At 34.9% G+C, this 17,119-nt stretch overlaps 1 long non-coding RNA gene and 1 pseudogene across 1 annotated transcript in view; both read right to left on the bottom strand.

The window, feature by feature from the left end:
- Window positions 1-4,315: 4,315 nt before the first annotated feature.
- The window catches only part of LOC144581217 (uncharacterized), a 299,464-nt gene continuing 286,660 nt past the window's right edge, over window positions 4,316-17,119 (bottom strand). The window contains exon 4 of the long non-coding RNA XR_013531793.1: window positions 4,316-4,781. This is a non-coding gene — a long non-coding RNA (uncharacterized LOC144581217). The remainder of the gene's footprint in view (window positions 4,782-17,119) is intronic.
- Window positions 5,642-6,788, bottom strand: LOC100394374 (zinc finger Ran-binding domain-containing protein 2 pseudogene; annotated as a pseudogene).

Genomic DNA, 17,119 nt, shown 5'->3' on the forward strand with positions numbered 1-17,119 from the left:
CATATTCATCAACCTTATTCATCATTATAGAAATGCAAATTATAAGTACATTATCTTCCTCCCTCTCGCTCTCTCGCTCTCTCTCTCTACACACACACACACACACACACACACACACACATATACATATATCCCTTAAACATATGAAAAGAAGTTCAACCTTATTCATCATTAGAGAAATGTAAATTATAAGTACATTATTATATTATACTTCACCTATCTGACTGGCAAAAATTATAAGCTACAACAATACATTTTACCGGCGAACTGCCGGAAAACCGTCATTCTCATATATTGTGGGTGGGAATGCAAACTCATGCAACATCTATGGAAGAGAATTCAGTAATGTCCAATGAGCGCTACCTATGCATTTACCTTCTAATCCAGCGACCCAACACCTACAATTTTATGCTAAAGATATAATTCTAGAAACAGAAAAATGTATATGCCTAAGGTTCTTGCTTGCACTGTTGTAGGCAATTATAAAATACTGGAAACAACCTAAATGGCTATTCCTAGAAAACTATGGTAGAGCCACATAATGGAATATTAGGTAAAGTACAAAGGTGTGCTAATTTTTGCTTGAGGAAAAGAGGGAAATAAAACAATGTATATTTACTCAGTTATACAAAATGAAACACAAGAAGGATGAATCGGAAACAAATGGGATTTGTTACCTCTAGATAGTGCGTAAGAATAGAGTGTAAAAGATGGGAGAGTTAGAATAGAATAGCAGATAATACTTCTCTCCCATATATTTTTGCTTACAGCTCTGGAATTATATCAACGTTTCACATATTAAAAACATAAAACCAATCAGGATGGGGTAAATAAAAACAAAAGTGGGATATAAGCAAACAGAAAAAAAAAGAGAACTTACTGGTATGTCAAATAAATAACATGATGACACTGAAGGGGAGAGAAAAAAAAACTAACCCAATTAACCTGTTAACTGAGTATTTTGACTATACACCTTTGGACTGCAAACACACACACACAGAGAGAACACTAAAGGCTAAACAGGTTGTTGTTTTCCCCAGTGCTATGGGTTAACAATTCTGAAACTATTTGTGTGTGTGTGCATGTGTGTGTGTGTGTGTGTGTGTGTGTATCTTGTAGGAATGAGCAACAAGTGGAATGTATTGCAGAGAAATGGAGATAGATTTTTTTACTTTTGGAGAAGGGAGTTACAAATCTGGAAAGAGTGGCGGTTAGAATGAGTTTTGTGGTTTTATATCAGAATTGGAGATAACAGATAAAAACTAATGGTTTTTCAGATAGATAGATAGGCATATATGCATATATATGTACACACACACACATACATACACATACACACACTTTCTAGATCTATCAGGAGCATCTAAAGCAATGACACCCCAGAAGCAATGAGTACCTAGCGTCCAAATGTTGTTCACTAAATGTTACTGATCTGAAAGAAATGGACAAATTCCTAGGCACATACAACCTACAAAGATTGAACCAGGAAGAAGTCTAAAACCTGAACAAACCAATACTACCAAGGAATTATATCAAAGCCATAGTTAAAGGTTTCCCAGTAAAGAAAAGCCTGGGACCCAATGGCTTCACTGCTGAATTCTACCAAACATATGAAGAAGAACTAATATCAATCCCACTCTTACAGAAGACAATGTAAATGGTACAATGCTTAAAAATGTAAAAATAATAATCATTTAAATAACAGGTTAGTATTTAAGAGGAGGTAAGTTTACATGTAGACAAGCAAAGTGCCCTGAGATTAAAATTCATGAAATTATTTAAAACGATATAAAGAAAAAATTTAAAATCTCAGGTTCCCCCAATGTTCTTATGCAAAAGGGAAGATCATTGCAACACTCTCTTCCAAATGAATGGCTGTTACTAACATTATGCATCAGCCAGATTTCCATGGAAAGGTAAAAGATCTCAGGCATCTGGCAAGGACTGCCTCCTTGATCATTCATAAGTAAGTTATTGGCTGGCCTCTCACAAACAAAGACATGCTTATTGTAAGTTTAGATCTGAGTGTAGCTCCTAAAACTAAAATCTGCTCCATTTCACAGTGACAATGTCATTACAAGTTTGTCTTCCCGGGTACAGAACTAAGTCAAGACTCATTCCTCTGCCTACCAGAGACATCTGCGTAATTGACTCTTTACTCCCATTTTCTTATCAAACGTTCACTTTAACTTATATAAAATGTAGATTTACTGGGCTATAACTAAAGCCTCACAGTACGTAAGAATTTACCTAACTGGCTACCTGTCCTTCTTTCTGCATGCCTCCTCCCGTCCCTTTAATGAAATATATATAACCTAAACCTCCTGAAAACCTCTTCAGAAGAGCAGCCACAGATGTATCTGTGGTTCATGTTTTTCCCAGATGTGCCTTAATACTAGCTTAATAAGCCTTGATGATTAAAAATTAAGCTCCAGTCACTCATTTTGGTTGTCAAAGACACAACTTCAATGAAATCACCTTTGCAAAAATTCTAATATTGAGAAAATTATGATGGTGAAAGAGACTCGACCTAACCAACCCCATCTTGCCTTTAACCCTAAACTGTCCTTGCTCATTCCTGGTCTTAGGCTGAGGTAACTATAGAAAGAATTTAATTTTCAGTTGAACTTTGAAACAAAGATGACAACAGCCCTTTCCTGAAACAAACTGCCTTCTTGCCTGGGGACCAGACCACCTTTGTAAGACTTGCAAATTAGCCCCAGGATTAGAAATTATGGTTTAGAAGTTATATAACCAGAGGCCATAAGATTCTGAACCTCTCCAATTGCTCCCAGTGATAACATCACTATGGTAAAACCTAATATAGATGTTAGGAGATATTTTCCAAACTCTGCATTCTGATGCATCACCTGGTGCCAACCAGACTGGTAATGTGGTTAAGCTAGTTCTGTGATTCTACCAAGGAACAGAAGCCAGCAAGATGAACCAGCTCTGACCCCCTATGATGTCAGCTCTGACCTAACCAATGAGTACTCCTCACTGCCTAATCTCTTATCCACCTTTCAAAAACCCAGTCTCCAAATTTTCAGGGAGACTGATTTGAGCAGTAAAACTCCTGTCTCTTATCTAGCCAGCTCGTCATGCATTAAACTCTTGATTCCAATTCCCCGGTCTTGATAAATTGGCTCTGTCTGGGCTGTGGGCAAGATGAACTTATCAGGTAGTTACAACAATTTAATGACTTTCAAAATCATTTCTCTTAAATTTAGAGTATGTTTTAAATACTAATCTCATTTGCAATAAAGAAAAATTTATCTTAAGTAAATCAATTTCTTCGGTTGCATTTATGTTCCTCTTTTTAAACTCAAGTAGAGGAAGTTTAAATTTTTTAAATTAAAATTATAGTTTATTTGCACAGTATAGTTTATAAACTACACATACTTTGCTTATGTATATATAAGTATTATATTTGTAAATACATTTTTGGAAAAAAATATATTTCCATTTGTCTATCCATCAATCCATTCACCCATTCTATATCTTTTTATATCTAGATTTATTTTATTTGCTTTTTTGTCTGTGTATTTACATGGATGAGCTGTATGCTAGATGATGAAATTCTGTGCAAAATGTTCACATTTTCCTTTTTATACTCTTCTGTATTGATTGAATGTTTAAATACTACCTATATATCATATCATTTTCAAAAACTGAAGTCATTATTCCTTTTTGAAAGAAAGGTATATTGTACCATGTCATAACACTTTTTGGGTACTATGAACCCCACTTTAAATCATAATTCCAATTCTGTGGCAGCTTCCACTCAAACTTGTAGAATAAAGGTATAAGCTCTTTAGAACAAAGCAATATGCCATTATCACATCTTTAATATAAGGACCCTAAAACTTTGAGAGTAGTATAGCTAACTGTATAAATCCAATGCAGTTAAAATTAGAATTTCTGATTAAATTCTAAATGGTTGTACCAAATTCTTAGCTGAGAGAACTGAAACATATCCCTGTCATAGACAATTCCTTTCCAAGAAAGTTAAATGAAAAGGGAAGATAGCGGAGTCTTTGAATTAAAAATCTCTAGTAAAGAATACTTTGCTGTGAATGCAATAATATAACAAGCTAGAACTAGAATCACTAATGAGAACGTGTATGCCAAAATACTGTAAACAAGCAATACCACTAGCTGAGAGGAAATAATCTCAAACACAGCTGAGTAGAAAGCAAAAATCAAGTACCTGGGGATAACTATAAAACAAAGTGTACATATGTGCATAAATGAAATGAAAAAGTATTATATCAAGAATGTGTTAATTCACTTATTTAGAATTCAACATGTGCACAACCATTCTAGGGTAAAAACGGCGATTAACAGTGAGGACATGAAGTCTATCAGTTTAAATAATAAACAAAATTTATTATCGCCAAATTATGTTCTTCATAGGCATTAGACAATCTTAAGCATTTTGCTTCAGATCACAGTGGCTTGGAATAGAGCTAACAAAATATGGCAATGCCACCATACACCATCAAGTAATAATGTCATTAAAATTACACTAAAAAGGAAACAAAAAAAAATGCATTTTTATGTGACCAGATTTTAATTTTGAGAAATAAAACAAACTCTGAAAGCATTTAAGCCATAGGTTATTCTCAAATGAATAGGAAAAATAACAATTTTTGTTTACATCATGCAAGAGATAAGCATTCATTTGTTATTCAGAAGAAAATTTTACGTGGTGTGTTTATAGTTAAACATCTTGAAGCAAATCTTCACTTAAATTCACGATGTCTCCATTGGCCTTTCATCTAAAAAGAAATATATGTCAAAAGTTTACTTCAATTTGCTTATTAACTATGATTTCACATTTTCTACCCTATAATATTTGATAACTAGATTTTAAAGAGTATCACACAAAGCTTCTTAAAATATTGCTAAACATGTTTAGAGAAGATGTTTTTCTTATCAACCAACCATATCAGTAAAGAAGAGATAAACTGCGAGACTTCCTTTCTTGCCCAAATTATGCGTCAGAAAGGAAAATGAATAACACCTTTCTCCTTCTGCAACTCACAAGATTCTTTTCCATTAAATGCGGTGGTGCAAAAAAAAGTAAAGCTGGATAAAAGAAAGACAATGATTCTATGGCACCCTTAGTACAGGAAATTTTAAAATAAACACATTTCCAGTTCGCTGCTTTACAACTTAGCTTAACTTTTTTTTGGTAAGAATCACTTTGACATAGGTTAACCACATAAACAGGTTGACTTCTTTTCCCAGAGTAACATAAACATGTTTCCAACTAGTTTACCAGTTTTGCCTCCATGCCCAAAAGTTCAGGCAAGCCAAGCTAATTTTGTCTTAGCCAGTAGACAGGATATATGGGGAAATGAGAAAAAATGAGTTTAATTAGGAAACAATACTTTGTTAAAGCTGAGATGATTTTAAATGAAGCAAATGATTGTAAACCATGAATGAGAGAACATCCATTTTGGGTCACCGTGACTTATTAATAGAATGCTATTTACTTTTAACTTTGCAAATAAACAGCTGTATTGTTCTGCAACATGATGAAAGGCATGCACCTCTACTAGCAGATTTAGCACTTCTGACCAACAAAAACACCAGCTTCCTTACAAATGTGCTTCATGCACTGTATTAGATTTCATTAAGATATAAATTTTAATGCCTTATTTCTTTTTGGAACTCGAATGGGAACCAGAATGGGATGATCCAGAAGACCTGTGGTGCTTGGGTAAAGTAATGGTGTTCTGTAAAAGTTGGCCCTGGGCTCAGAGTTGTTTAGTGCTTTCAGCAATCACCTGGCTTTCAGGTGACCATAATCTTATTCATCCTTTTCTGTGATCACCAGATGAAGATCTAAAATGACTTCTCTTTCTATTCCACTTAGGAGAAAGTGATGAACTTGAATAACATCATTTTCTTTGGAGAGGGGGCGTGGAAGAGCCCCTGTGGGACCTGGAGTCAGATCTTGATTTCAACCGAGAACATCTTAAATATTCTCTGAAACTGGAATGAGATCTTGACTGCGAACTAGAACTTCTTGAAAGAAACCTGGAACTAGATCTTGAACTTGAAAGGGAGAATGAACACGTTAAAGATAGTGAAAGTGAAGATTGAGATGTTGAGGACTTTTTCTATTAGATTTCTTTTTATTATTATCTTCTTCTTCACTGACATCAAGATTATATTTTGATAGATCAGCATCATCTTCATCCTCATCTTCATCTAATTTATATTTAGAAAGATCTTCATTCTCATCCTCTTCTCCCTCTGATTCTTTATCTTCAACCTCCTTTCATATAGATGCATGACTGACTAGCTTCCCTCTGTATTTTTTCTTTTTATATCCAATCTCATCATATTTGCCTCCAGATTCTTCTCATTCTATATATTCAAGATTATTTTTTATTAAAACCACCAATGTAACTGGTTTTTTTTTTTCTAATTTAGCATACGTTGGAGTATTACACATTACACTCTGATCTTCTGGCCCAATTCACATTACTGTGAGTTTTACCTTGTCAGTCATTAGCATTAAATAGGCATCAGCTCTTTTCTGTAAGCATTTTTCCTATTTCAGTGCCCCCAGATTTCATCATCTTGGCCTGTTGTTTTCCTTTTAAGTATTACTATTATTAATATTATTAATACTTGCTTTTAGAAATTATGTTCTTATGTTCATGAAATGGTATTCATAAAATCTGGTGGAGCTGTATTTTCTATTTTCAGTGCTTACTCACATACAATTATACCATAACTTCCTCTTTCTGGAGATAATCATAATTATTCATCTTTTTATTTTCCTTATGATCTCCAGGTAATAATTTGTATTTTCATGCTTTTCTACTATAGATTTTTAAACTCTGATTTTATTTTATTTTATTTTTATTTTTTATTATTTTTATTTTTTGAGATGGAGTTTCGCTCTTGTTACCCAGGCTGGAGTGCAATGGCGCGATCTCGGCTCACCGCAACCTCAGCCTCCTGGGTTCAGGCAATTCTCCTGCCTCAGCCTCCTGAGTAGCTGGGATTACAGGCATGCACCACCATGCCCAGCTAAGTTTTTGTATTTTTAATAGAGATGGGGTTTCACCCGCCTTGGCCTACCAAAGTGCTGGGATTATAGGCATGAGCCACTGTGCCCGGCCTAAACTCCGATTTTAAACGAAACAATGTATTGTCCTATCTCTTCGCTCTGCTTAGATCCTTATTTTGGATTTTTGCGAACAATATAATCTTACAGTTTGTGATAGACCTCTTCCGATTGAATCAATGGTATCTTTACAACAACTAGGTCATATCTAAACTTTTGGCACTAAATTGACCATATGCACCCTGAAATACACTTCTGACACAATTTTCTCCATTAATAAATTAGTTCCCATTGGGAGATATTAAATTTACTTGATATTTGGGTACAGTCTTGCTGCTTGATTAGACCATTTCACTGTCTTCCTATCATTCATAGTCTGTGCTCTTTCCTTTAAAAGGTAGAGCATAAGGTGGTAACCCTCTCTGTTAGTTTACATATTCCATATGCAGAACTGAAATGCATAAGGTGGAAATATTTGATGACATTCATATGCTGTCATTAAATTGATGCTTTTAAATAATGAGAGTCAACCAATTTAAGTCCTCTTATTAACAGCATTTTTTAGGGAATTAGTTGGTAAAAAATATATAATCTTGATTAATATTATGTATGTTTTCTAACAAAAGGAAATTAGATGCAATTCTTTAATTAAGTTCACATAATATTTAATATTATAGCTTTTGTAATATTAATTGATTTCAAAGGGGACTTTCAGAGATTAGATTTGGTAATCCAAGGATCCTAGCTATTTTAAAAATAAATAAAATTTGCAAATTAATAAGTAGTGTAGATTCCCATTCTCTGATTACATTAGGTCCAACTAAGTAACTTACACAAGGAAAAACAGTCTAGAAGTAACCTAGTCAGGAATACAAGACAGGTAGTCCTGTTCGACATTATGTTCTTAGACACTACCGTCTTACATTCTTTGTATGTTTACTCATTGTAAATACTGGAAAAAAAGAAGACAAACCTTTAACTTTTCTTTCTTCCCAAGAAGATGCTAAATTTACTTTATTTTACTCCATGATAGAATGAGAAATATCATAGTCTATATGTAATTTATAAATTAGTAATCAAGATTTACAGAAAATAAAGTTAACTTGAATTAATTCATATTTCCTAAAACCCTTCTCTAGAATAAAGAATAAATTCTTTGGTTATTTCTTTTCAACATCTAACACACAAGAGAATATAGATATTTTTTAAATATGCAATTTTTGGCATATTATAATCATATTGCTATAAGTGCTACATAGTTTTCAAAAAGGGGAAAAAACCTTATGCAGTGTTTAATAGTAATGACAACCCAGAAAAATCGAGTGGAAATTCATAAATGTACTATAGCATTATTTGTTACTTTTATTAGGTTTATATTTAAATACTTTCATACTAAATGTTGGGCTAATTTTTAACTCCTCTACATCTCTAATAAGGCAAAATAAGGATTAAAAGGCAAAGTAAAAATCTATTATAAAAGAAAACAGAACATAATTATAGGAGAGCATCAACAACTTCACACAAAAATCTTTTAAAACAGGCCAGGCACGGTGGCTCACGCCTATAATCCCAGCACTTTGGGAGGCCGAGGCGGGTGGATCATGAGGTCAAGAGATCGAGACCATCCTGGTCAACAAGGTGAAACCTCATCTCTACTAAAAATACAAAAATTAGCTGGGCATGGTGGTGCGCACCTGTAGTCCTAGCTACTCGGGAGGCTGAGGCAGGAGAATTGCTTGAACCCAGAAGGCGGAGGTTGCGGTGAGCCGAGATCGTGCCATTGCACTCCAGTCTGGGTAACAACCCCAAAACTCCATCTCAAAAAAAAAAAATCTTTTAAAACACACAAGCTCATACTTGTAATCTCAGCACTTTGCCAAGGCAGGTAGACTGCTTGAGTTCAGGAGTTTGAGACCAGCCTGGGCAACATGGTAAAACCCTGTCTCTACCAAAAATAATAAAAATTAGTTGGGCATGGTGATGCCTGTCTGTGGTCCCAACTACTTGGGAGGCTGAGGTGGGAGATCACTTGAGCCTGAAAGGCGATGGTTGCAGTGAGCCAAGACTGTGCCAGTTCATTCCAGCCTGGGTGACAGAGTGAGACTCCATGTCAAAATTTTAAAAAATTAATTTAAAAAAAACAATTTTTTAAAGTATGTAATTTTCCTAAACCAACAGAAAAGAAGCTATGACTAGACATAAAACTACCTAAAATCTTGTATTTATACTTTGAAATCTAACCAAAAACAAACCAACCAACAACCCATCACACTTTTTTAGGCAGGCATTTTTATAGGCGAATTTCATAAAAACTCAAGGATCATAAAAAATGATATTATAGAAGTAAGCTGGTTTCACATGCCCCTTACAGAAAAGCAAAAATGAGTATCAGTGCTGATATTATCACCAGCAATATCTCAAAATTCAAATAGGAAGATGAGGCAGCTCCTGAAGTCACAGAGAAGTAAAAAAAAAAAAAATCCAAGCAGAGAGTAAAATAATTATATTTCCACATCTTCAGTGCCCCTCCTCCCAATTTTTCCAACAGCAAGTGCATGGATAATTCCCTCTGACTCACAGTTTCTCTACTGGAAAAAGTGAGATCAAGGTGGACAACAAGTCTCCTAAATCTTGAATACAATGGAAGGAGACTGATCCCTGCCTCAACTTACAGATAGCACTGGTAATACTAGAAGGGAGAAATACCCCCGATGACAGTCAGAGAGAAAGAGGGAAGGCAGGACTACCATCCCCAGGCTTGGAATCTCTGCTCTATAACTTGGCCAGAGGAGATACTAAATTACAGTAGCTATTTAGCAGCACCATGCTGTAGGTTTGTTCTACAGGTCCCCTGGGCAAAAACCGCAAGCCAGTCTTCCCACAATACCACTATATTTCCTTTGGTATGACACTCATTTCATTCAGAACAGGCAGCTACATTCCGTTTACTAGAACAAAGGAAAACCTGGGATTCAAGCACCATCAAGTGCCAAGAAAAAAAAATAATAGAAAAATAAAAAAGAAATCAACAGATAAATTACAAATACTATCTAAGAAAACAGGTCTCATAAATACCAGAACAAGACAGACTGGAATAAATAGTCCTTCAATGCAAAGACATAAATATATGGCCACAAGAAACAACAGCAAACAGTGAACTATGGCCTCAATGAACCGAAAGTGCAAGGAATCAGTGACAGAGCCTAATGAGATGGCAATATGTAAAGTCTCTGAACAAGAATTCAAAATAGCATTTTTAAAGAAACTAAGTGATTTCCAAGATAACACAGAAAAGTAATTCCAAAATTTAACAAAGAAATTTAACAGAGCTAGAAATAATTTTTAAAAGATCAAACAGAAATCTTGGAAATGAGATATGCATTTGCTGAACCGAAAATTAGAGGCTTTCAACAGCAGTATGAATCAGGCAGAAAAAAAAAAATCAGTGAACTTGAAGATAGGTTATTTGAAAATACAGGCAGAGGAGAAAAAGAAAAAAAAAAACAACGAAGAGGTATGAAGATAAATTGTTAGCTCTTTAAAATAACTTTGTTTGTTTGTTTTAAGACAGGATCTCACTCTGTCACCCAGGCTGGAGTGCAGAGGCATGAACATGGCTCACTGCAGCCTCAACTTCCTGGATTCAAGTGATCCTCCCCCATCAGTCTTCCCAGTAAACGGAAGTACAAGCATGTGCCCCCACACTCAGCTAATTATATTTTTAGAGATGGGGTCTCACTGTGTTGCCCAAGCTAGTCTCAAACTCCAGGGCACAAGTAGTCCTCCCACCTCAGTCTCACAAAGTGCTGGAATTATTGGAGTGAGCCGCCACACCCAGCAAAATAACTTGTTATATTAATAAGATGTTCTCTGCAATCTTCTTGGCAAGCAAATTGCAAAACCTATGATGGATTTAATAAAAATTAAAACCCATTACAAGAAAAAAATCACCTAACCCCTAAGAAACACAATAAGAAAAACAATTATATAACAACCAGAAAACAAGCAACAAAATACCAGTAGTGAGTCCTTACTTATCAGTAATAACACTGAATGGAAATTTGTTTAATTCCCCAATTAAAATGTATAGAATGGAAGAATAGGTAAAGAAAAAACACCCAGCAATATGTTTCCTCTAAGAAACTCACTTGATCTATAAAGACACACATAGACTGAATATGAACAGGTAGAAAAAGACATTCCATGCAACTGGACACCAAAAAAGAGCAAGAGTAGCTATACTATACCAGAAAAAAAAAAAACAGATTAAAAATCAAAAATTGTAAAAGAGATAAAGATGGTCATGATATAAAGATAAAGGGTTCAATTAAGCAAGAGGATAAAAACAACTATAAATGTCTGTGTACTCAAAACTGGCAATCTTAAGTATATAAAGCAAACATTAATAGGTCTAAATCAGAAAGACAGACTGCAATGCAATAGCAGTGTGGCCTTCAACACCCCACTCTCAGTAATAAATCATTCAGACAGAAAATTAACCAAAAAACATTGAAATTAAACTATGCACTAGGACAAAATGTACAAACTGACACTTACAGAACATCTATCCCAATTGCTGCAGAATATGTATTCTTTTTATCTGAACATGGGACATTCTCTAGAATAGACCATACCTTATAGGACACAAAACAAGTCTCAACAAATTCAAAAAAGTTGGAATTATATCAAGTATATTTTCTGACCACAGTGGAATAAAACTAGATATCAATAACAATAGGAACTTTAAAACAGTGCTAACACATAAAAATTGAACAACATGCTCTGAAATGATAAACAGGTCAATAAACAAATCAAGAAGGAAGACTTAAAATGTCTTGAAACAAATAAAATTGGAAATACAACATAACAAAATCTATGGGATACAGCAAAAGCAGAACTAAGAGGAATATATATAGCAATAATGCCTATATAAAAAATGTAGAATGACTTCAAATAAACAAACTAACAATGTATCTCAAGGAACTAGAAAAAAAGAAGAAAAAGACCCAAAATTAGTAGAAGAGAACTGGAAAAATCTACCTTAAACTTCATGTGGAAAAAAAAAAAAGCCTACATAGCCAAGACAATCCTAAGCAAAAAGAACAAAGCTAGAGGAATCACACTACCTTACTTCAAACTATACTACAAGGCAACAGTAATCAAAACAGCATGGTACTGGTACCAAAACAGAGATATAGACCAATGGAACAGAACAGAGTCCTTGGAAGTAACATCACACATCTACAATCATCTGATTTTTGACAAACCTGACAAAAACAAGCAATGGGAAAAGGATTCCCTGTTTAATTAATGGTGTTGGGAAAACTAGCTAGCAATGTGCAGAAAGCAGAAATTGGACCCCTTCCTTACACCTTACACTAAAATTAACTCCAGATGAATTAAAGATTTAAACATAAGACCTAACACCATAAAAGCCCCAGAAGAAAACCTAGGCAACACCATTCAGCACATAGGCATAGGCAAGGACTTCATGACTAAAACACCAAAAGCAATGGCAACAAAATAAATAGACAAATGGGATCTATTTAAACATAAGAGGTTCTGCACAGCAAAAGAAACAATCGTTAGAATGGGAAAAAATTCTCACAAGCTACCCATCTGACAAAGGGCTAATATCTAGAATCTACAAAGAACTAAAGCAGATTTACAAGAAAAAAACAAACAACCCCATCAAAAAGTGGGAGAAGGAAATGAACAGACACTTTTCAAAAGAAGACATATATGAGGCCAACAAACATATGAAAAATGCTCAGCCTCATTGGTCATTAGAGAAATGCAAATCAAAACCACATTGAGATACCATCTCGTGCCAGTTAGAATGGCAAAAAATCTGGAGACAGATGCTGGAGAGGATATGGAGAAATAGGAACACTTTTACACTAATGGTGGGAGTGTAAATTAATTCAACCATTGTGGACGACAATGCAGCAATTTCTCAAGTATCTAGAAATAGAAATACCATTTTACCCAGCAATCCCATTACGGGGTATATACCGAAAGGATTATAAATTTTTCTATTATAAAGACACATGCACATGTATGTTCATTGCGGCACTGTTTACAATAGCAAAGACTTGGAACCAACCCAAATGCCCATCAATGATAGACTGGATAAAGAAAATGTGGCACATATACACTATGGAATACTATTCAGCCATAAAAAATAGGAGCTCATGTATTTTGCAGGGACATGGATGAATCTGGAAACAATCATTCTCAGCAAACTGACAAAGGACAGAAAACCAAACACCACATGTTCTCACTCATAGGTGGATGTTGAACAATGAGAACACATGGACACAGGAAGGGGAACATAACACACTGAGGTCTGTTGGGAGGTGGGGGTCTGGGGAGGGATAGCGGGGGTTGAGGAGGTTGGGGAGGGATAACATTGGGAGAAATGCCTGATGTAGGTGATGGGGGCATGGAGTTCACAAACCACCATGGCATGTGTGTACCTACGCAACAATCCTGCAAGTTCTGCACATGTACCCCAGAACTTAAAGTGTAATAATTTTTAAAAAATCAAAGCAGAAAGAAATATAATTGGAGACTAAAAAATACAAAAGAATGAAATTTTTTAAAGTTGGACTTTTGAAAAGATAAAGAAAATTCACAAACTTTTAGCCAGATTAACCAAGAAAAAATACAGAAATCCAAAGAAATAAAATCAGAAACAAAAAGGGAAACATAACAACTGAGACCATGTTGGCAAGTACAAAGTATCATTAGAAACTATTATAAACAACTATATCCCAACAAACTCGAAAACCTACAAGAAATGTATAAATTCCTAAAAACATGCAGCCTATCAATATTAAATCATTAAGAAGTAGGCAACCTGAACAAACCAAACATGAATAATATTATCAAAGCCATAATAAAAGTCTCCCATCAAAGAGAAGCTTAAAACCTGATCATTTCACTGCTGAATTCACCAAATATTTAAAGAATCACTAACACCAATTCTACTGAAACTCTTCAAAAGAAATTGAATAGTAGGGAATACTTCCAAACTCATTCTACAAAGCCAGCATTACAATGATACACAGGATGAGGACATACACACACATACGCGCGCACACACACGCACTCTCTCTCTCTCTCAAGAAACCTATTGGCCAGTATCCCTGATGCACAGTGATACAAAAATCCTCAACAAAATGCCAGCCAACCAAATTCAACAGCATATTAAAAACATCATTCAGCATAATCAAGTGGGATTCATCCCAATGATATAAGAATGGTTCAACATATGCCAAACAGTAAATGTGATACATCATATTAACAGAATCAAGAACAAAAAACATGATTATTCTACTAGATGCTGAAAAACATTTGATAAAATTAAACATCCCTTTTTGGTAAAAGCCCTCAACAAACTAGGTATAGAAGGCAGATACCTCAAAACAATAAAGTCATATATATATATGACAAATTCCTAGCTAACATCATACTGAATGTGGAAAAATTGAAAGCCTTCCCCCTAAGATCTGGAAAAAGAGAAAGATTCCCATTTTAACCACTTTTATTCAACAGAATACTTGGAATACTACCCAGAGATTTGAGGCAAGAATAAGAAATAGAGGGCATCCAAATGAAAAAGGACAATATCAAAATAGTCTTGTTTGCAGATGGCATTATCTTATACTTAGAAAAACCTAAAGATTCCACCAAAACACTGATAAATGCATTAAAGTTTTAGGATACAAAATCAACCTACAAAAATCAGTGGTACTTATGTACATCAATGTAAGCAATCTGAAAGGGAAATCACAAAACCAATCCCATCTACAATAGCTACAAAAAAAAAGTATAAAATAGATAGGAATCAATTTAACAAAACATGAAGAAGATTGACACAAAGTAAATTGTAAAATAGTGATGCAAAAAATTGAAGAGGACACAAAAACAATGGAAAGATACTACATGATCATTAATTGAAAGCAATAATATAGTTAAAATGACAATACTTTCCAAAGCAGTTTATAGATTAAATGAAATCCTTATCAAATACTAATGACATTCTTCACAGAATTTCTTTTAAAAGCAATTCCAAAATTTATGTGTGAGCGCAAAAGATCCCCAAACAGCCAAAGCAATCCTGAGCAAAAAGAACAGAACACTGCTTCAAGATATACTACGAAGTTATAGTAAACAAATCAGCATGGTACTGGCAGAAAAACAGACGCATAGGCCACTGGAACAGAATAGAGAACCCAGATATAAATTCACACATTTTCAGCTAACTCATTTTTAACAAAGTTACCAAGAACATACAATAATGGTGCTGGGAAAACTGAATAGCCATACACAGAAGAATGATACTAGCTCTTAATTCTCACCACATACAAATATCAAATCAAAATGGATTGAAGACGTAAATGTAAAACCTAAAACTATAAAACTATTAGACAAAAAAGATTGGAGAAATGCTTCAGGACATTGATCTATGAAAAGTTTTGGGGCTAAGATGTAAAATGCACAGGCAACAAAAGCAAAAATAGACCAGTGAGATTACATCGAGCTAAACAGCTTCTGGCACAGCAAAGGAAGCAATCAACAAAGTGAAAAGGCAACTCTCAGAATAGGAGAAAATAGTGAAAAACTATTCATCTGAAAAGGAACCAATATCCAAAATATACTAGGACCTCAAACAACTCAACTGCAAAAATAATAATAATATTAAGCTAATTTTTAAAATGGCAAATGAGCCGGATAGACATTTCTCAAAAGAAGTTATACAAATGGCCAACAGGTACATGAAAAATGCTCAATATCACTAAGTATCAGAGATATGCAAATTAAAACCACAATGAGATATCATGTCACCCAAGTAAACATGGGTTTTATAAAAAGACAGGGGGCTGGACAGGGTGGCTAATGCCTATAATCCAACATTTTGGGAGGCTGAGGTGGGAGTATCACTTGAGCCCAGGAGTTTGAGACCATCTACATCTGCAGGTAGAATAATGCAGTGCCCAGAAAGAAGAAAACTTGTGCGTGACTTGACCTATCACCATTGCCTGCATCACCCTGGCTAATACTGAGACCCTGAGTCTGCACATGTGACTAGATCATTAATACTACAACCAGTATTTGAGAATTCAAAACTCCAAGGCTATTTATAACCAAGAAATTTCACAGTCTCCATCACTGTCCTACTATCCCCATAAGAGCTTGTGCTGGTACCTACTGCTATAAGACTTGAGGACAACTCACATCACTGGATCCTTTGCAGACATCCGCCAACATCAGCCTGGAGTGTGGCAACTCCACTGGGTGACTAGACCCAGAAAAGCAGCAGCATTCATAGTAGTTTGGTTCCCAGAGTCTGCTACTCCTAGGGAAAGGGAGAGTACACTACAAAATGGGAACACTCTGTGTGACAAATGAATTCAAATAGGCCTGCAGTCCCAGAACTTGTGTTAATTCAAAAGTGTTCTTCTCAAGCTCTGAAATTCTTTCTTCTACTTGGTCTAGTCTATTCCTAAAACATTCCACTGAATTTTGTAATTCCCCAAATTACAAGGAATAGACTAGACCAAGTAGAAGAAAGAATTTCAGAGCTTGAGAAGAACGCTTTTGAATTAACTGAATCAGACAACAATGAAGAAAAAAAGAATGAAAAGAAATGAACAAAGTTTCTAAGAAATATGGGATTATGTATAACAGCGAAACTTAAGAATCACTGGCGTTCCTGAGAGAGAAAAGAAAGCAAAATTTTGGAAAACTTATTAGAGGGAATAATTGAGAAAAAATTCCCTGGCCTTGCTAGACATATAGACATCCCAAATACAAGAAGCTAAAAGAATTACTTGCAGATTTGTTGCAAAACTGGCATCACCAAGGAATATAGTCATCAAGCTATCTAAAGACAATGTGAAGAAAAGAATTCTAAGAGTAGGGAGAAAAAAGCATAAGGTAATCTATAAAGGAAAACCTACCAGCCTAACAGCAGACTTCTCAGAAGAAACCTCACAAGCCAGAAGGGATTCAGGTCCTATC

This window comes from Callithrix jacchus, chromosome X (assembly GCF_049354715.1).
Source record: "Callithrix jacchus isolate 240 chromosome X, calJac240_pri, whole genome shotgun sequence".
Classification (NCBI taxonomy): domain Eukaryota; kingdom Metazoa; phylum Chordata; class Mammalia; order Primates; family Cebidae; genus Callithrix; species Callithrix jacchus.